Raw genomic sequence first — 21,640 nt, 5'->3', positions numbered from 1 at the left:
TTCAGGGACTTCTCTTTGAAGATCTAAAAGGTTCAGAAACTTCTCTTCAGGAACTAAAAGGTTCAGGGACTTCTCTTTAAAGAACTAAAAGGTTCAGGGACTTCTCTTCAGGAACGAAAAGGTTCAGGGACTTCTCATCATAGAACTAAAAGGTTCAAGGACTTCTATTCATTGAACTAAAAGGTTCAGGGACTTCTCTTCATAGAACTAAAAGGTTCAGGGACTTCTCTTCAGGAACTAAAAGGTTCAGGGACTTCTCTTCATAGAACTAAAAGGTTCAGGGACATCTCTTAATAGAACTAAATGGTTCAGGGACTTCTCTTTAAAGAACTAAAAGGTTCAGGGACTTCTCTTCAGGAACTAAAAGGTTCAGGGACTTCTCTTTAAAGATCTGAAAGGTTCAGGGACTTCTCTTCATAGAACTAAAAGGTTCAGGGACTTCTCTTCATAGAACTAAAATGTTCAGGGACTTCTCTTTAAAGAACTAAAAGGTTCAGGGACTTCTCTTCATAGAACTAAAAGGTTCAGGGACTTCTCCTCAGGAACTAAAAGGTTCACAGACTTCTCTTCAGGAACTAAAAGGTTCAGGGACTTCTCGTCATAGAACTAAAAGGTTCAGGGACGTCTCTTTAAAGATCAAAAAGGTTCAGGGACTTCTCTTCAGGAACTAAAAGGTTCAGGGACATCTCTTCATCGAACTAAAAGGTTCAGGGACATCTCTTCATAGAACTAAAAGGTTCAGGGACATCTCTTCATAGAACTAAAAGGTTCAGGGACTTCTCTTCAGGAACTTAAAGGTTCACAGACTTCTCTTTAATGATCTAAAAGGTTCAGGGACTTCTCTTCAGGAACTAAAAGGTTCAGACACTTCTCTTCAGGAACTAAAAGGTTCAGGGACTTCTCATCATAGAACTAAAAGGTTCAGGGACTTCTCATCATAGAACTAAAAGGTTCAAGGACTTCTATTCATTGAACTAAAAGGTTCAGGGACTTCTCTTCATAGAACTAAAAGGTTCAGGGACATCTTAATAGAACTAAATGGTTCAGGGACTTCTATTTAAAGAACTAAAAGGTTCAGGGACTTCTCTTCAGGAACTAAAAGGTTCAGGGACTTCTCTTCAAAGAACTAAAAGGTTCAGGGACTTCTCTTTATGGAACTAAAAGGATCAGGGACTTCTCTTCAAAGAACTAAAAGGTTCAGGGACTTCTCTTTGAAGATCTAAAAGGTTCAGAAACTTCTCTTCAGGAACAAAAAGGTTCAGGGACTTCTCTTCATAGAACTAAAAGGTTCATGGACTTCTCATCTCAGAACTAAAAGTATCAGGGACTTCTCTTCAAAGAACTAAAAGGTTCAAGGACTTCTATTCATTGAACTAAAAGGTTCAGGGACTTCTCTTCATAGAACTAAAAGGTTCAGGGACTTCTCTTAAGGAACTAAAAGGTTCAGGGACTTCTCTTCATAGAACTAAAAGGTTCAGGGACATCTCTTAATAGAACTAAATGGTTCAGGGACTTCTCTTTAAAGAACTAAAAGGTTCAGGGACTTCTCTTCAGGAACTAAAAGGTTCAGGGACTTCTCTTTAAAGATCTGAAAGGTTCAGGGACTTCTCTTCATAGAACTAAAAGGTTCAGGGACTTCTCTTCATAGAACTAAAATGTTCAGGGACTTCTCTTTAAAGAACTAAAAGGTTCAGGGACTTCTCTTCATAGAACTAAAAGGTTCAGGGACTTCTCCTCAGGAACTAAAAGGTTCACAGACTTCTCTTCAGGAACTAAAAGGTTCAGGGACTTCTCTTCAAAGAACTAAAAGGTTCAGGGACTTCTCTTTGAAGATCTAAAAGGTTCAGAAACTTCTCTTCAGGAACTAAAAGGTTCAGGGACTTCTCTTTAAAGAACTAAAAGGTTCAGGGACTTCTCTTCAGGAACTAAAAGGTTCAGGGACTTCTCATCATAGAACTAAAAGGTTCAAGGACTTCTATTCATTGAACTAAAAGGTTCAGGGACTTCTCTTCATAGAACTAAAAGGTTCAGTGACTTCTCTTTAAAGAACTAAAAGGTTCAGGGACTTCTCTTCAGGAACTAAAAGGTTCAGGGACTTCTCTTTAAAGATCTGAAAGGTTCAGGGACTTCTCTTCATAGAACTAAAAGGTTCAGGGACTTCTCTTCATAGAACTAAAATGTTCAGGGACTTCTCTTTAAAGAACTAAAAGGTTCAGGGACTTCTCTTCATAGAACTAAAAGGTTCAGGGACTTCTCCTCAGGAACTAAAAGGTTCACAGACTTCTCTTCAGGAACTAAAAGGTTCAGGGACTTCTCTTCAAAGAACTAAAAGGTTCAGGGACTTCTCTTTGAAGATCTAAAAGGTTCAGAAACTTCTCTTCAGGAACTAAAAGGTTCAGGGACTTCTCTTTAAAGAACTAAAAGGTTCAGGGACTTCTCTTCAGGAACTAAAAGGTTCAGGGACTTCTCATCATAGAACTAAAAGGTTCAAGGACTTCTATTCATTGAACTAAAAGGTTCAGGGACTTCTCTTCATAGAACTAAAAGGTTCAGGGACTTCTCTTCAGGAACTAAAAGGTTCAGGGACTTCTCTTCATAGAACTAAAAGGTTCAGGGACATCTCTTAATAGAACTAAATGGTTCAGGGACTTCTCTTTAAAGAACTAAAAGGTTCAGGGACTTCTCTTCAGGAACTAAAAGGTTCAGGGACTTCTCTTTAAAGATCTGAAAGGTTCAGGGACTTCTCTTCATAGAACTAAAAGGTTCAGGGACTTCTCTTCATAGAACTAAAATGTTCAGGGACTTCTCTTTAAAGAACTAAAAGGTTCAGGGACTTCTCTTCATAGAACTAAAAGGTTCAGGGACTTCTCCTCAGGAACTAAAAGGTTCACAGACTTCTCTTCAGGAACTAAAAGGTTCAGGGACTTCTCGTCATAGAACTAAAAGGTTCAGGGACGTCTCTTTAAAGATCAAAAAGGTTCAGGGACTTCTCTTCAGGAACTAAAAGGTTCAGGGACATCTCTTCATCGAACTAAAAGGTTCAGGGACATCTCTTCATAGAACTAAAAGGTTCAGGGACATCTCTTCATAGAACTAAAAGGTTCAGGGACTTCTCTTCAGGAACTTAAAGGTTCACAGACTTCTCTTTAATGATCTAAAAGGTTCAGGGACTTCTCTTCAGGAACTAAAAGGTTCAGACACTTCTCTTCAGGAACTAAAAGGTTCAGGGACTTCTCATCATAGAACTAAAAGGTTCAGGGACTTCTCATCATAGAACTAAAAGGTTCAAGGACTTCTATTCATTGAACTAAAAGGTTCAGGGACTTCTCTTCATAGAACTAAAAGGTTCAGGGACATCTTAATAGAACTAAATGGTTCAGGGACTTCTATTTAAAGAACTAAAAGGTTCAGGGACTTCTCTTCAGGAACTAAAAGGTTCAGGGACTTCTCTTTAAAGATCTGAAAGGTTCAGGGACTTCTCTTCATAGAACTAAAAGGTTCAGGGACTTCTCTTCAGGAACTTAAAGGTTCAGGGACTTCTCTTCATAGAACTAAAATGTTCAGGGACATCTCTTAATAGAACTAAATGGTTCAGGGACTTCTCTTTAAAGAACTAAAAGGTTCAGGGACTTCTCTTCAGGAACTAAAAGGTTCAGGGACTTCTCTTTAAAGATCTGAAAGGTTCAGGGACTTCTCTTCATAGAACTAAAAGGTTCAGGGACTTCTCTTCATAGAACTAAAAGGTTCAGGGACTTCTCCTCAGGAACTAAAAGGTTCACAGACTTCTCTTCAGGAACTAAAAGGTTCAGGGACTTCTCTTCAGGAACTAAAAGGTTCAGGGACTTCTCTTTAAAGATCTGAAAGGTTCAGGGAAGTCTCTTCAGGAACAAAAAGGTTCATGGACTTCTCATCTCAGAACTAAAAGGTTCAGGGACTTCTCTTCAGGAACAAAAAGGTTCATGGACTTCTCATCTCAGAACTAAAAGGTTCAGGGACTTCTCTTTAAAGAACTAAAAGGTTCAGGGACTTCTCTTCAGGAACTAAAAGGTTCAGGGACTTCTCATCATAGAACTAAAAGGTTCAGGGACTTCTCTTCATAGAACTAAAAGGTTCAAGGACTTCTATTCATTGAACTAAAAGGTTCAGGGACTTCTCTTCATAGAACTAAAAGGTTCAGGGACTTCTCTTCAGGAACTAAAAGGTTCAGGGACTTCTCTTCATAGAACTAAAAGGTTCAGGGACATCTCTTAATAGAACTAAATGGTTCAGGGACTTCTCTTTAAAGAACTAAAAGGTTCAGGGACTTCTCTTCAGGAACTAAAAGGTTCAGGGACTTCTCTTTAAAGATCTGAAAGGTTCAGGGACTTCTCTTCATAGAACTAAAAGGTTCAGGGACTTCTCTTCATAGAACTAAAATGTTCAGGGACTTCTCTTTAAAGAACTAAAAGGTTCAGGGACTTCTCTTCATAGAACTAAAAGGTTCAGGGACTTCTCCTCAGGAACTAAAAGGTTCACAGACTTCTCTTCAGGAACTAAAAGGTTCAGGGACTTCTCTTCAGGAACTAAAAGGTTCAGGGACTTCTCTTTAAAGATCTGAAAGGTTCAGGGACGTCTCTTCAGGAACTAAAAGGTTCAGGGACTTCTCTTCCAAGAACAAAAAGGTTCAGGGACTTCTCTTCATAGACCTAACAGGTTCAGGGACTTCTCTTCAGGAACTAAAAGGTTCACAGACTTCTCTTCAGGAACAAAAAGGTTCAGGGACTTCTCTTCATAGAACTAAAAGGTTCATGGACTTCTCATCTCAGAACTAAAAGGTTCAGGGACTTCTCTTCAAAGAACTAAAAGGTTCAGGGACTTCTCTTCAGGAACAAAAAGGTTCATGGACTTCTCATCTCAGAACTAAAAGGTTCAGGGACTTCTCTTCAAAGAAATAAAAGGTTCAGGGACTTCTCTTTATGGAACTAAAAGGTTCAGGGACTTCTTTTCAAAGAACTAAAAGGTTCAGGGACTTCTCTTTGAAGATCTAAAAGGTTCAGAAACTTCTCTTCAGGAACAAAAAGGTTCAGGGACTTCTCTTCATAGAACTAAAAGGTTCATGGACTTCTCATCTCAGAACTAAAAGGATCAGGGACTTCTCTTCAAAGAACTAAAAGGTTCAGGGACTTCTCTTTATGGAACTAAAAGGTTCAGGGACTTCTCTTCAAAGAACTAAAAGGTTCAGGGACTTCTCTTTGAAGATCTAAAAGTTTCAGAAACTTCTCTTCAGGAACTAAAAGGTTCAGGGACTTCTCTTTAAAGAACTAAAAGGTTAAGGGACTTCTCTTCAGGAACTAAAAGGTTCAGGGACTTCTCATCATAGAACTAAAAGGTTCAGGGACTTCTCATCATAGAACTAAAAGGTTCAAGGACTTCTATTCATTGAACTAAAAGGTTCAGGGACTTCTCTTCATAGAACTAAAAGGTTCAGGGACTTCTCTTCAGGAACTAAAAGGTTCAGGGACTTCTCTTCAGGAACTAAAAGGTTCAGGGACTTCTCTTTAAAGATCTGAAAGGTTCAGGGACTTCTCTTCATAGAACTAAAAGGTTCAGGGACTTCTCTTCATAGAACTAAAATGTTCAGGGACTTCTCTTTAAAGAACTAAAAGGTTCAGGGACTTCTCTTCATAGAACTAAAAGGTTCAGGGACTTCTCCTCAGGAACTAAAAGGTTCACAGACTTCTCTTCAGGAACTAAAAGGTTCAGGGACTTCTCTTCAGGAACTAAAAGGTTCAGGGACTTCTCTTTAAAGATCTGAAAGGTTCAGGGACGTCTCTTCAGGAACTAAAAGGTTCAGGGACTTCTCTTCCAAGAACAAAAAGGTTCAGGGACTTCTCTTCATAGACCTAACAGGTTCAGGGACTTCTCTTCAGGAACAAAAAGGTTCAGGTACTTCTCTTCATAGAACTAAAAGGTTCAGGGACTTCTCTTCATAGAACTAAAAGGTTCATGGACTTCTCATCTCAGAACTAAAAGGTTCAGGGACTTCTCTTCAAAGAACTAAAAGGTTCAGGGACTTCTCTTCAGGAACAAAAAGGTTCATGGACTTCTCATCTCAGAACTAAAAGGTTCAGGGACTTCTCTTCAAAGAAATAAAAGGTTCAGGGACTTCTCTTTATGGAACTAAAAGGTTCAGGGACTTCTCTTCAAAGAACTAAAAGGTTCAGGGACTTCTCTTTGAAGATCTAAAAGGTTCAGAAACTTCTCTTCAGGAACAAAAAGGTTCAGGGACTTCTCTTCATAGAACTAAAAGGTTCATGGACTTCTCATCTCAGAACTAAAAGGATCAGGGACTTCTCTTCAAAGAACTAAAAGGTTCAGGGACTTCTCTTTATGGAACTAAAAGGTTCAGGGACTTCTCTTCAAAGAACTAAAAGGTTCAGGGACTTCTCTTTGAAGATCTAAAAGGTTCAGAAACTTCTCTTCAGGAACTAAAAGGTTCAGGGACTTCTCTTTAAAGAACTAAAAGGTTCAGGGACTTCTCTTTAGGAACTAAAAGCTTCAGGGACTTCTCTTCATAGAACTAAAAGGTTCAGGGACATCTCTTAATAGAACTAAATGGTTCAGGGACTTCTCTTTAAAGAACTAAAAGGTTAAGGGACTTCTCTTCAGGAACTAAAAGGTTCAGGGACTTCTCTTTAAAGATCTGAAAGGTTCAGGGACTTCTCTTCATAGAACTAAAAGGTTCAGGGACTTCTCTTCATAGAACTAAAATGTTCAGGGACTTCTCTTTAAAGAACTAAAAGGTTCAGGGACTTCTCTTCATAGAACTAAAAGGTTCAGGGACTTCTCCTCAGGAACTAAAAGGTTCACAGACTTCTCTTCAGGAACTAAAAGGTTCAGGGACTTCTCGTCATAGAACTAAAAGGTTCAGGGACGTCTCTTTCAAGATCGAAAAGGTTCAGGGACTTCTCTTCAGGAACTAAAAGGTTCAGGGACATCTCTTCATCGAACTAAAAGGTTCAGGGGCATCTCTTCATAGAACTAAAAGGTTCAGGGACATCTCTTCATAGAACTAAAAGGTTCAGGGACTTCTCTTCAGGAACTTAAAGGTTCACAGACTTCTCTTTAATGATCTAAAAGGTTCAGGGACTTCTCTTCAGGAACTAAAAGGTTCAGGGACTTCTCTTCAGGAACTAAAAGGTTCAGGGACTTCTCTTCATAGAACTAAAAGGTTCAGGGACTTCTCTTCATAGACGTAACAGGTTCAGGGACTTCTCTTCAGGAACTAAAAGGTTCACAGACTTCTCTTCAGGAACTAAAAGGTTCAGGGACTTCTCTTCAGGAACTAAAAGGTTCAGGGACTTCTCTTCATAGAACTAAAAGGTTCAGGGACATCTCTTAATAGAACTAAACGGTTCAGGGACTTCTCTTTAAAGAACTAAAAGGTTCAGGGACTTCTCTTCAGGAACTATAAGGTTCAGGGACATCTCTTAATAGAACTAAACGGTTCAGGGACTTCTCTTTAAAGAACTAAAAGGTTCAGGGACTTCTCTTCAGGAACTAAAAGGTTCAGGGACTTCTCTTCAAAGAACTAAAAGGTTCAGGGACTTCTCTTTATGGAACTAAAAGGTTCAGGGACTTCTCTTCAAAGAACTAAAAGGTTCAGGGACTTCTCTTTGAAGATCTAAAAGGTTCAGAAACTTCTCTTCAGGAACAAAAAGGTTCAGGGACTTCTCTTCATCGAACTAAAAGGTTCATGGACTTCTCATCTCAGAACTAAAAGGATCAGGGACTTCTCTTCAAAGAACTAAAAGGTTCAGGGACTTCTCTTTATGGAACTAAAAGGTTCAGGGACTTCTCTTCAAAGAACTAAAAGGTTCAGGGACTTCTCTTTGAAGATCTAAAAGGTTCAGAAACTTCTCTTCAGGAACTAAAAGGTTCAGGGACTTCTCTTTAAAGAACTAAAAGGTTCAGGGACTTCTCTTCAGGAACTAAAAGGTTCAGGGACTTCTCATCATAGAACTAAAAGGTTCAAGGACTTCTATTCATTGAACTAAAAGGTTCAGGGACTTCTCTTCATAGAACTAAAAGGTTCAGGGACTTCTCTTCAGGAACTAAAAGGTTCAGGGACTTCTCTTCATAGAACTAAAAGGTTCAGGGACATCTCTTAATAGAACTAAATGGTTCAGGGACTTCTCTTTAAAGAACTAAAAGGTTCAGGGACTTCTCTTCAGGAACTAAAAGGTTCAGGGACTTCTCTTTAAAGATCTGAAAGGTTCAGGGACATCTCTTCATAGAACTAAAAGGTTCAGGGACTTCTCTTCATAGAACTAAAAGGTTCAGGGACTTCTCTTTAAAGAACTAAAAGGTTCAGGGACTTCTCTTCATAGAACTAAAAGGTTCAGGGACTTCTCCTCAGGAACTAAAAGGTTCACAGACTTCTCTTCAGGAACTAAAAGGTTCAGGGAATTCTCGTCATAGAACTAAAAGGTTCAGGGACGTCTCTTTAAAGATCAAAAAGGTTCAGGGACTTCTCTTCAGGAACTAAAAGGTTCAGGGACATCTCTTCATCGAACTAAAAGGTTCAGGGACATCTCTTCATAGAACTAAAAGGTTCAGGGACATCTCTTCATAGAACTAAAAGGTTCAGGGACTTCTCTTCAGGAACTTAAAGGTTCACAGACTTCTCTTTAATGATCTAAAAGGTTCAGGGACTTCTCTTCAGGAACTAAAAGGTTCAGGCACTTCTCTTCAGGAACTAAAAGGTTCAGGGACTTCTCATCATAGAACTAAAAGGTTCAGGGACTTCTCATCATAGAACTAAAAGGTTCAAGGACTTCTATTCATTGAACTAAAAGGTTCAGGGACTTCTCTTCATAGAACTAAAAGGTTCAGGGACTTCTCTTCAGGAACTAAAAGGTTCAGGGACTTCTCTTCATAGAACTAAAAGGTTCAGGGACATCTCTTAATAGAACTAAATGGTTCAGGGACTTCTCTTTAAAGAACTAAAAGGTTCAGGGACTTCTCTTCAGGAACTAAAAGGTTCAGGGACTTCTCTTTAAAGATCTGAAAGGTTCAGGGACATCTCTTCATAGAACTAAAAGGTTCAGGGACTTCTCTTCATAGAACTAAAAGGTTCAGGGACTTCTCTTTAAAGAACTAAAAGGTTCAGGGACTTCTCTTCATAGAACTAAAAGGTTCAGGGACTTCTCCTCAGGAACTAAAAGGTTCACAGACTTCTCTTCAGGAACTAAAAGGTTCAGGGAATTCTCGTCATAGAACTAAAAGGTTCAGGGACGTCTCTTTAAAGATCAAAAAGGTTCAGGGACTTCTCTTCAGGAACTAAAAGGTTCAGGGACATCTCTTCATCGAACTAAAAGGTTCAGGGACATCTCTTCATAGAACTAAAAGGTTCAGGGACTTCTCTTCAGGAACTTAAAGGTTCACAGACTTCTCTTTAATGATCTAAAAGGTTCAGGGACTTCTCTTCAGGAACTAAAAGGTTCAGGCACTTCTCTTCAGGAACTAAAAGGTTCAGGGACTTCTCATCATAGAACAAAAAGGTTCAGGGACTTCTCATCATAGAACTAAAAGGTTCAAGGACTTCTATTCATTGAACTAAAAGGTTCAGGGACTTCTCTTCATAGAACTAAAAGGTTCAGGGACATCTTAATAGAACTAAATGGTTCAGGGACTTCTCTTTAAAGAACTAAAAGGTTCAGGGACTTCTCTTCAGGAACTAAAAGGTTCAGGGACTTCTCTTTAAAGATCTGAAAGGTTCAGGGACTTCTCTTCATAGAACTAAAAGGTTCAGGGACTTCTCTTCAGGAACTTAAAGGTTCAGGGACTTCTCTTCATAGAACTAAAAGGTTCAGGGACATCTCTTAATAGAACTAAATGGTTCAGGGACTTCTCTTTAAAGATCTGAAAGGTTCAGGGACTTCTCTTCATAGAACTAAAAGGTTCAGGGACTTCTCTTCATAGAACTAAAAGGTTCAGGGACTTCTCCTCAGGAACTAAAAGGTTCACAGACTTCTCTTCAGGAACTAAAAGGTTCAGGGACTTCTCTTCAGGAACTAAAAGGTTCAGGGACTTCTCTTTAAAGATCTGAAAGGTTCAGGGAAGTCTCTTCAGGAACTAAAAGGTTCAGGGACTTCTCTTCCAAGAACAAAAAGGTTCAGGGACTTCTCTTCATAGACCTAACAGGTTCAGGGACTTCTCTTCAGGAACTAAACGGTTGACAGACTTCTCTTCAGGAACAAAAAGGTTCAGGGACTTCTCTTCATAGAACTAAAAGGTTCATGGACTTCTCATCTCAGAACTAAAAGGTTCAGGGACTTCTCTTCAAAGAACTAAAAGGTTCAGGGACTTCTCTTCAGGAACAAAAAGGTTCATGGACTTCTCATCTCAGAACTAAAAGGTTCAGGGACTTCTCTTTAAAGAACTAAAAGGTTCAGGGACTTCTCTTCAGGAACTAAAAGGTTCAGGGACTTCTCATCATAGAACTAAAAGGTTCAGGGACTTCTCTTCATAGAACTAAAAGGTTCAAGGACTTCTATTCATTGAACTAAAAGGTTCAGGGACTTCTCTTCATAGAACTAAAAGGTTCAGGGACTTCTCTTCAGGAACTAAAAGGTTCAGGGACTTCTCTTCATAGAACTAAAAGGTTCAGGGACATCTCTTAATAGAACTAAATGGTTCAGGGACTTCTCTTTAAAGAACTAAAAGGTTCAGGGACTTCTCTTCAGGAACTAAAAGGTTCAGGGACTTCTCTTTAAAGATCTGAAAGGTTCAGGGACTTCTCTTCATAGAACTAAAAGGTTCAGGGACTTCTCTTCATAGAACTAAAATGTTCAGGGACTTCTCTTTAAAGAACTAAAAGGTTCAGGGACTTCTCTTCATAGAACTAAAAGGTTCAGGGACTTCTCCTCAGGAACTAAAAGGTTCACAGACTTCTCTTCAGGAACTAAAAGGTTCAGGGACTTCTCTTCAGGAACTAAAAGGTTCAGGGACTTCTCTTTAAAGATCTGAAAGGTTCAGGGACGTCTCTTCAGGAACTAAAAGGTTCAGGGACTTCTCTTCCAAGAACAAAAAGGTTCAGGGACTTCTCTTCATAGACCTAACAGGTTCAGGGACTTCTCTTCAGGAACTAAAAGGTTCACAGACTTCTCTTCAGGAACAAAAAGGTTCAGGGACTTCTCTTCATAGAACTAAAAGGTTCATGGACTTCTCATCTCAGAACTAAAAGGTTCAGGGACTTCTCTTCAAAGAACTAAAAGGTTCAGGGACTTCTCTTCAGGAACAAAAAGGTTCATGGACTTCTCATCTCAGAACTAAAAGGATCAGGGACTTCTCTTCAAAGAACTAAAAGGTTCAGGGACTTCTCTTTATGGAACTAAAAGGTTCAGGGACTTCTCTTCAAAGAACTAAAAGGTTCAGGGACTTCTCTTTGAAGATCTAAAAGGTTCAGAAACTTCTCTTCAGGAACTAAAAGGTTCAGGGACTTCTCTTTAAAGAACTAAAAGGTTCAGGGACTTCTCTTCAGGAACTAAAAGCTTCAGGGACTTCTCTTTAAAGATCTGAAAGGTTCAGGGACGTCTCTTCATAGAACTAAAAGGTTCAGGGACTTCTCTTCATAGAACTAAAATGTTCAGGGACTTCTCTTTAAAGAACTAAAAGGTTCAGGGACTTCTCTTCATAGAACTAAAAGGTTCAGGGACTTCTCTTCAGGAACTTAAAGGTTCACAGACTTCTCTTTAATGATCTAAAAGGTTCAGGGACTTCTCTTCAGGAACTAAAAGGTTCAGACACTTCTCTTCAGGAACTAAAAGGTTCAGGGACTTCTCATCATAGAACTAAAAGGTTCAGGGACTTCTCATCATAGAACTAAAAGGTTCAAGGACTTCTATTCATTGAACTAAAAGGTTCAGGGACTTCTCTTCATAGAACTAAAAGGTTCAGGGACATCTTAATAGAACTAAATGGTTCAGGGACTTCTATTTAAAGAACTAAAAGGTTCAGGGACTTCTCTTCAGGAACTAAAAGGTTCAGGGACTTCTCTTTAAAGATCTGAAAGGTTCAGGGACTTCTCTTCATAGAACTAAAAGGTTCAGGGACTTCTCTTCAGGAACTTAAAGGTTCAGGGACTTCTCTTCATAGAACTAAAAGGTTCAGGGACTTCTCTTTAAAGAACTAAAAGGTTCAGGGACTTCTCTTCAGGAACTAAAAGGTTCAGGGACTTCTCTTTAAAGATCTGAAAGGTTCAGGGACTTCTCTTCATAGAACTAAAAGGTTCAGGGACTTCTCTTCATAGAACTAAAAGGTTCAGGGACTTCTCCTCAGGAACTAAAAGGTTCACAGACTTCTCTTCAGGAACTAAAAGGTTCAGGGACTTCTCTTCAGGAACTAAAAGGTTCAGGGACTTCTCTTTAAAGATCTGAAAGGTTCAGGGAAGTCTCTTCAGGAACAAAAAGGTTCATGGACTTCTCATCTCAGAACTAAAAGGTTCAGGGACTTCTCTTCAGGAACAAAAAGGTTCATGGACTTCTCATCTCAGAACTAAAAGGTTCAGGGACTTCTCTTTAAAGAACTAAAAGGTTCAGGGACTTCTCTTCAGGAACTAAAAGGTTCAGGGACTTCTCATCATAGAACTAAAAGGTTCAGGGACTTCTCTTCATAGAACTAAAAGGTTCAAGGACTTCTATTCATTGAACTAAAAGGTTCAGGGACTTCTCTTCATAGAACTAAAAGGTTCAGGGACTTCTCTTCAGGAACTAAAAGGTTCAGGGACTTCTCTTCATAGAACTAAAAGGTTCAGGGACATCTCTTAATAGAACTAAATGGTTCAGGGACTTCTCTTTAAAGAACTAAAAGGTTCAGGGACTTCTCTTCAGGAACTAAAAGGTTCAGGGACTTCTCTTTAAAGATCTGAAAGGTTCAGGGACTTCTCTTCATAGAACTAAAAGGTTCAGGGACTTCTCTTCATAGAACTAAAATGTTCAGGGACTTCTCTTTAAAGAACTAAAAGGTTCAGGGACTTCTCTTCATAGAACTAAAAGGTTCAGGGACTTCTCCTCAGGAACTAAAAGGTTCACAGACTTCTCTTCAGGAACTAAAAGGTTCAGGGACTTCTCTTCAGGAACTAAAAGGTTCAGGGACTTCTCTTTAAAGATCTGAAAGGTTCAGGGACGTCTCTTCAGGAACTAAAAGGTTCAGGGACTTCTCTTCCAAGAACAAAAAGGTTCAGGGACTTCTCTTCATAGACCTAACAGGTTCAGGGACTTCTCTTCAGGAACTAAAAGGTTCACAGACTTCTCTTCAGGAACAAAAAGGTTCAGGGACTTCTCTTCATAGAACTAAAAGGTTCATGGACTTCTCATCTCAGAACTAAAAGGTTCAGGGACTTCTCTTCAAAGAACTAAAAGGTTCAGGGACTTCTCTTCAGGAACAAAAAGGTTCATGGACTTCTCATCTCAGAACTAAAAGGTTCAGGGACTTCTCTTCAAAGAAATAAAAGGTTCAGGGACTTCTCTTTATGGAACTAAAAGGTTCAGAGACTTCTCTTCAAAGAACTAAAAGGTTCAGGGACTTCTCTTTGAAGATCTAAAAGGTTCAGAAACTTCTCTTCAGGAACAAAAAGGTTCAGGGACTTCTCTTCATAGAACTAAAAGGTTCATGGACTTCTCATCTCAGAACTAAAAGGATCAGGGACTTCTCTTCAAAGAACTAAAAGGTTCAGGGACTTCTCTTTATGGAACTAAAAGGTTCAGGGACTTCTCTTCAAAGAACTAAAAGGTTCAGGGACTTCTCTTTGAAGATCTAAAAGTTTCAGAAACTTCTCTTCAGGAACTAAAAGGTTCAGGGACTTCTCTTTAAAGAACTAAAAGGTTCAGGGACTTCTCTTCAGGAACTAAAAGGTTCAGGGACTTCTCTTCAAAGAACTAAAAGGTTCAGGGACTTCTCTTTGAAGATCTAAAAGGTTCAGAAACTTCTCTTCAGGAACAAAAAGGTTCAGGGACTTCTCTTCATAGAACTAAAAGGTTCATGGACTTCTCATCTCAGAACTAAAAGGATCAGGGACTTCTCTTCAAAGAACTAAAAGGTTCAGGGACTTCTCTTTATGGAACTAAAAGGTTCAGGGACTTCTCTTCAAAGAACTAAAAGGTTCAGGGACTTCTCTTTGAAGATCTAAAAGGTTCAGAAACTTCTCTTCAGGAACTAAAAGGTTCAGGGACTTCTCTTTAAAGAACTAAAAGGTTCAGGGACTTCTCTTCAGGAACTAAAAGGTTCAGGGACTTCTCATCATAGAACTAAAAGGTTCAAGGACTTCTATTCATTGAACTAAAAGGTTCAGGGACTTCTCTTCATAGAACTAAAAGGTTCAGGGACTTCTCTTCAGGAACTAAAAGGTTCAGGGACTTCTCTTCATAGAACTAAAAGGTTCAGGGACATCTCTTAATAGAACTAAATGGTTCAGGGACTTCTCTTTAAAGAACTAAAAGGTTCAGGGACTTCTCTTCAGGAACTAAAAGGTTCAGGGACTTCTCTTTAAAGATCTGAAAGGTTCAGGGACTTCTCTTCATAGAACTAAAAGGTTCAGGGACTTCTCTTCATAGAACTAAAATGTTCAGGGACTTCTCTTTAAAGAACTAAAAGGTTCAGGGACTTCTCTTCATAGAACTAAAAGGTTCAGGGACTTCTCCTCAGGAACTAAAAGGTTCACAGACTTCTCTTCAGGAACTAAAAGGTTCAGGGACTTCTCGTCATAGAACTAAAAGGTTCAGGGACGTCTCTTTAAAGATCAAAAAGGTTCAGGGACTTCTCTTCAGGAACTAAAAGGTTCAGGGACATCTCTTCATCGAACTAAAAGGTTCAGGGACATCTCTTCATAGAACTAAAAGGTTCAGGGACATCTCTTCATAGAACTAAAAGGTTCAGGGACTTCTCTTCAGGAACTTAAAGGTTCACAGACTTCTCTTTAATGATCTAAAAGGTTCAGGGACTTCTCTTCAGGAACTAAAAGGTTCAGACACTTCTCTTCAGGAACTAAAAGGTTCAGGGACTTCTCATCATAGAACTAAAAGGTTCAGGGACTTCTCATCATAGAACTAAAAGGTTCAAGGACTTCTATTCATTGAACTAAAAGGTTCAGGGACTTCTCTTCATAGAACTAAAAGGTTCAGGGACATCTTAATAGAACTAAATGGTTCAGGGACTTCTATTTAAAGAACTAAAAGGTTCAGGGACTTCTCTTCAGGAACTAAAAGGTTCAGGGACTTCTCTTTAAAGATCTGAAAGGTTCAGGGACTTCTCTTCATAGAACTAAAAGGTTCAGGGACTTCTCTTCAGGAACTTAAAGGTTCAGGGACTTCTCTTCATAGAACTAAAAGGTTCAGGGACATCTCTTAATAGAACTAAATGGTTCAGGGACTTCTCTTTAAAGAACTAAAAGGTTCAGGGACTTCTCTTCAGGAACTAAAAGGTTCAGGGACTTCTCTTTAAAGATCTGAAAGGTTCAGGGACTTCTCTTCATAGAACTAAAAGGTTCAGGGACTTCTCTTCATAGAACTAAAAGGTTCAGGGACTTCTCCTCAGGAACTAAAAGGTTCACAGACTTCTCTTCAGGAACTAAAAGGTTCAGGGACTTCTCTTCAGGAACTAAAAGGTTCAGGGACTTCTCTTTAAAGATCTGAAAGGTTCAGGGAAGTCTCTTCAGGAACAAAAAGGTTCATGGACTTCTCATCTCAGAACTAAAAGGTTCAGGGACTTCTCTTCAGGAACAAAAAGGTTCATGGACTTCTCATCTCAGAACTAAAAGGTTCAGGGACTTCTCTTTAAAGAACTAAAAGGTTCAGGGACTTCTCTTCAGGAACTAAAAGGTTCAGGGACTTCTCATCATAGAACTAAAAGGTTCAGGGACTTCTCTTCATAGAACTAAAAGGTTCAAGGACTTCTATTCATTGAACTAAAAGGTTCAGGGACTTCTCTTCATAGAACTAAAAGGTTCAGGGACTTCTCTTCAGGAACTAAAAGGTTCAGGGACTTCTCTTCATAGAACTAAAAGGTTCAGGGACATCTCTTAATAGAACTAAATGGTTCAGGGACTTCTCTTTAAAGAACTAAAAGGTTCAGGGACTTCTCTTCAGGAACTAAAAGGTTCAGGGACTTCTCTTTAAAGATCTGAAAGGTTCAGGGACTTCTCTTCATAGAACTAAAAGGTTCAGGGACTTCTCTTCATAGAACTAAAATGTTCAGGGACTTCTCTTTAAAGAACTAAAAGGTTCAGGGACTTCTCTTCATAGAACTAAAAGGTTCAGGGACTTCTCCTCAGGAACTAAAAGGTTCACAGACTTCTCTTCAGGAACTAAAAGGTTCAGGGACTTCTCTTCAGGAACTAAAAGGTTCAGGGACTTCTCTTTAAAGATCTGAAAGGTTCAGGGACGTCTCTTCAGGAACTAAAAGGTTCAGGGACTTCTCTTCCAAGAACAAAAAGGTTCAGGGACTTCTCTTCATAGACCTAACAGGTTCAGGGACTTCTCTTCAGGAACTAAAAGGTTCACAGACTTCTCTTCAGGAACAAAAAGGTTCAGGGACTTCTCTTCATAGAACTAAAAGGTTCATGGACTTCTCATCTCAGAACTAAAAGGTTCAGGGACTTCTCTTCAAAGAACTAAAAGGTTCAGGGACTTCTCTTCAGGAACAAAAAGGTTCATGGACTTCTCATCTCAGAACTAAAAGGTTCAGGGACTTCTCTTCAAAGAAATAAAAGGTTCAGGGACTTCTCTTTATGGAACTAAAAGGTTCAGGGACTTCTCTTCAAAGAACTAAAAGGTTCAGGGACTTCTCTTTGAAGATCTAAAAGGTTCAGAAACTTCTCTTCAGGAACAAAAAGGTTCAGGGACTTCTCTTCATAGAACTAAAAGGTTCATGGACTTCTCATCTCAGAACTAAAAGGATCAGGGACTTCTCTTCAAAGAACTAAAAGGTTCAGGGACTTCTCTTTATGCAACTAAAAGGTTCAGGGACTTCTCTTCAAAGAACTAAAAGGTTCAGGGACTTCTCTTTGAAGATCTAAAAGTTTCAGAAACTTCTCTTCAGGAACTAAAAGGTTCAGGGACTTCTCTTTAAAGAACTAAAAGGTTAAGGGACTTCTCTTCAGGAACTAAAAGGTTCAGGGACTTCTCATCATAGAACTAAAAGGTTCAGGGACTTCTCATCATAGAACTAAAAGGTTCAAGGACTTCTATTCATTGAACTAAAAGGTTCAGGGACTTCTCTTCATAGAACTAAAAGGTTCAGGGACTTCTCTTCAGGAACTAAAAGGTTCAGGGACTTCTCTTCAGGAACTAAAAGGTTCAGGGACTTCTCTTTAAAGATCTGAAAGGTTCAGGGACTTCTCTTCATAGAACTAAAAGGTTCAGGGACTTCTCTTCATAGAACTAAAATGTTCAGGGACTTCTCTTTAAAGAACTAAAAGGTTCAGGGACTTCTCTTCATAGAACTAAAAGGTTCAGGGACTTCTCCTCAGGAACTAAAAGGTTCACAGACTTCTCTTCAGGAACTAAAAGGTTCAGGGACTTCTCTTCAGGAACTAAAAGGTTCAGGGACTTCTCTTTAAAGATCTGAAAGGTTCAGGGACGTCTCTTCAGGAACTAAAAGGTTCAGGGACTTCTCTTCCAAGAACAAAAAGGTTCAGGGACTTCTCTTCATAGACCTAACAGGTTCAGGGACTTCTCTTCAGGAACAAAAAGGTTCAGGGACTTCTCTTCATAGAACTAAAAGGTTCAGGGACTTCTCTTCATAGAACTAAAAGGTTCATGGACTTCTCATCTCAGAACTAAAAGGTTCAGGGACTTCTCTTCAAAGAACTAAAAGGTTCAGGGACTTCTCTTCAGGAACAAAAAGGTTCATGGACTTCTCATCTCAGAACTAAAAGGTTCAGGGACTTCTCTTCAAAGAAATAAAAGGTTCAGGGACTTCTCTTTATGGAACTAAAAGGTTCAGGGACTTCTCTTCAAAGAACTAAAAGGTTCAGGGACTTCTCTTTGAAGATCTAAAAGGTTCAGAAACTTCTCTTCAGGAACAAAAAGGTTCAGGGACTTCTCTTCATAGAACTAAAAGGTTCATGGACTTCTCATCTCAGAACTAAAAGGATCAGGGACTTCTCTTCAAAGAACTAAAAGGTTCAGGGACTTCTCTTTATGGAACTAAAAGGTTCAGGGACTTCTCTTCAAAGAACTAAAAGGTTCAGGGACTTCTCTTTGAAGATCTAAAAGGTTCAGAAACTTCTCTTCAGGAACTAAAAGGTTCAGGGACTTCTCTTTAAAGAACTAAAAGGTTCAGGGACTTCTCTTTAGGAACTAAAAGCTTCAGGGACTTCTCTTCATAGAACTAAAAGGTTCAGGGACATCTCTTAATAGAACTAAATGGTTCAGGGACTTCTCTTTAAAGAACTAAAAGGTTAAGGGACTTCTCTTCAGGAACTAAAAGGTTCAGGGACTTCTCTTTAAAGATCTGAAAGGTTCAGGGACTTCTCTTCATAGAACTAAAAGGTTCAGGGACTTCTCTTCATAGAACTAAAATGTTCAGGGACTTCTCTTTAAAGAACTAAAAGGTTCAGGGACTTCTCTTCATAGAACTAAAAGGTTCAGGGACTTCTCCTCAGGAACTAAAAGGTTCACAGACTTCTCTTCAGGAACTAAAAGGTTCAGGGACTTCTCGTCATAGAACTAAAAGGTTCAGGGACGTCTCTTTAAAGATCGAAAAGGTTCAGGGACTTCTCTTCAGGAACTAAAAGGTTCAGGGACATCTCTTCATCGAACTAAAAGGTTCAGGGGCATCTCTTCATAAAACTAAAAGGTTCAGGGACATCTCTTCATAGAACTAAAAGGTTCAGGGACTTCTCTTCAGGAACTTAAAGGTTCACAGACTTCTCTTTAATGATCTAAAAGGTTCAGGGACTTCTCTTCAGGAACTAAAAGGTTCAGGGACTTCTCTTCAGGAACTAAAAGGTTCAGGGACTTCTCTTCATAGAACTAAAAGGTTCAGGGACTTCTCTTCATAGACCTAACAGGTTCAGGGACTTCTCTTCAGGAACTAAAAGGTTCACAGACTTCTCTTCAGGAACTAAAAGGTTCAGGGACTTCTCTTCAGGAACTAAAAGGTTCAGGGACTTCTCTTCATAGAACTAAAAGGTTCAGGGACATCTCTTAATAGAACTAAACGGTTCAGGGACTTCTCTTTAAAGAACTAAAAGGTTCAGGGACTTCTCTTCAGGAACTAAAAGGTTCAGGGACATCTCTTAATAGAACTAAACGGTTCAGGGACTTCTCTTTAAAGAACTAAAAGGTTCAGGGACTTCTCTTCAGGAACTAAAAGGTTCAGGGACTTCTCTTCAAAGAACTAAAAGGTTCAGGGACTTCTCTTTATGGAACTAAAAGGTTCAGGGACTTCTCTTCAAAGAACTAAAAGGTTCAGGGACTTCTCTTTGAAGATCTAAAAGGTTCAGAAACTTCTCTTCAGGAACAAAAAGGTTCAGGGACTTCTCTTCATCGAACTAAAAGGTTCATGGACTTCTCATCTCAGAACTAAAAGGATCAGGGACTTCTCTTCAAAGAACTAAAAGGTTCAGGGACTTCTCTTTATGGAACTAAAAGGTTCAGGGACTTCTCTTCAAAGAACTAAAAGGTTCAGGGACTTCTCTTTGAAGATCTAAAAGGTTCAGAAACTTCTCTTCAGGAACTAAAAGGTTCAGGGACTTCTCTTTAAAGAACTAAAAGGTTCAGGGACTTCTCTTCAGGAACTAAAACGTTCAGGGACTTCTCATCATAGAACTAAAAGGTTCAAGGACTTCTATTCATTGAACTAAAAGGTTCAGGGACTTCTCTTCATAGAACTAAAAGGTTCAGGGACTTCTCTTCAGGAACTAAAAGGTTCAGGGACTTCTCTTTAAAGAACTAAAAGGTTCAGGGACTTCTCTTTAAAGAACTAAAAGGTTCAGGGACTTCTCTTCATAGAACTAAAAGGTTCAGGGACTTCTCTTCATAGAACTAAAAGGTTCAGGGACTTCTCTTCATAGAACTAAAAGGTTCAGGGACTTCTCTTTAAAGAACTAAAAGGTTCAGGGATTTCTCTTCATAGAACTAAAAGGTTCAGGGACTTCTCTTCATAGAACTAAAAGGTTCAGGGACTTCTCTTCATAGAACTAAAAGGTTCAGGGACTTCTCTTTAAAGAACTAAAAGGTTCAGGGACTTCTCTTCAGGAACTAAAAGGTTCAGGGACTTCTCTTTAAAGAACTAAAAGGTTCAGGGACTTCTCTTCATAGAACTAAAAGGTTCAGGGACTTCTCTTCATAGAACTCAAACGTTCAGGGACCTCTCTTTACAGAACTTAAAGGTTCAAGGACTTCTCTTCTGGAACTAAAAGGTTCAGGAACTTCTCTTCATGAACTGAAAAGTTCAGGGATGTCTCTTCGTAGAACTAAAGTGTTCAGGGACTTCTATTCATAGAATTAAAAGGTTCAGGGACTTCTCTTAATAGATCTAAAAGTTTCAAGGACTTCTCTTCAGCAACTCAAAAGGTTCAGGGACTTCTCTTCATAGAACTAAAAGGTTCAGGGACTTCTCTTTAAAGATCTGAAAGGTTCAGGGACGTCTCTTCAGGAACTAAAAGGTTCAGGGACTTCTCTTCCAAGAACAAAAAGGTTCAGGGACTTCTCTTCATAGACCTAACAGGTTCAGGGACTTCTCTTCAGGAACTAAAAGGTTCACAGACTTCTCTTCAGAAACAAAAAGGTTCAGGGACTTCTCTTTAAAGAACTAAAAGGTTCAGGGACTTCTCTTCAGGAACTAAAAGGTTCAGGGACTTCTCATCATAGAACTAAAAGGTTCAGGGACTTCTCTTCATAGAACTAAAAGGTTCAAGGACTTCTATTCATTGAACTAAAAGGTTCAGGGACTTCTCTTCATAGAACTAAAAGGTTCAGGGACTTCTCTTCAGGAACTAAAAGGTTCAGGGACTTCTCTTCATAGAACTAAAAGGTTCAGGGACATCTCTTAATAGAACTAAATGGTTCAGGGACTTCTCTTTAAAGAACTAAAAGGTTCAGGGACTTCTCTTCAGGAACTAAAAGGTTCAGGGACTTCTCTTTAAAGATCTGAAAGGTTCAGGGACTTCTCTTCATAGAACTAAAAGGTTCAGGGACTTCTCTTCATAGAACTAAAATGTTCAGGGACTTCTCTTTAAAGAACTAAAAGGTTCAGGGACTTCTCTTCATAGAACTAAAAGGTTCAGGGACTTCTCCTCAGGAACTAAAAGGTTCACAGACTTCTCTTCAGGAACTAAAAGGTTCAGGGACTTCTCTTCAGGAACTAAAAGGTTCAGGGACTTCTCTTTAAAGATCTGAAAGGTTCAGGGACGTCTCTTCAGGAACTAAAAGGTTCAGGGACTTCTCTTCCAAGAACAAAAAGGTTCAGGGACTTCTCTTCATAGACCTAACAGGTTCAGGGACTTCTCTTCAGGAACTAAAAGGTTCACAGACTTCTCTTCAGGAACAAAAAGGTTCAGGGACTTCTCTTCATAGAACTAAAAGGTTCATGGACTTCTCATCTCAGAACTAAAAGGTTCAGGGACTTCTCTTCAAAGAACTAAAAGGTTCAGGGA

The sequence above is a fragment of the Symphodus melops genome (genome assembly GCF_947650265.1).
Source record: "Symphodus melops genome assembly, chromosome: 4".
Taxonomy (NCBI): Eukaryota; Metazoa; Chordata; class Actinopteri; order Labriformes; family Labridae; genus Symphodus; species Symphodus melops.
The sequence above is the reverse complement of the archived record's forward strand: the minus strand, read 5'-3'. Positions refer to the sequence as shown.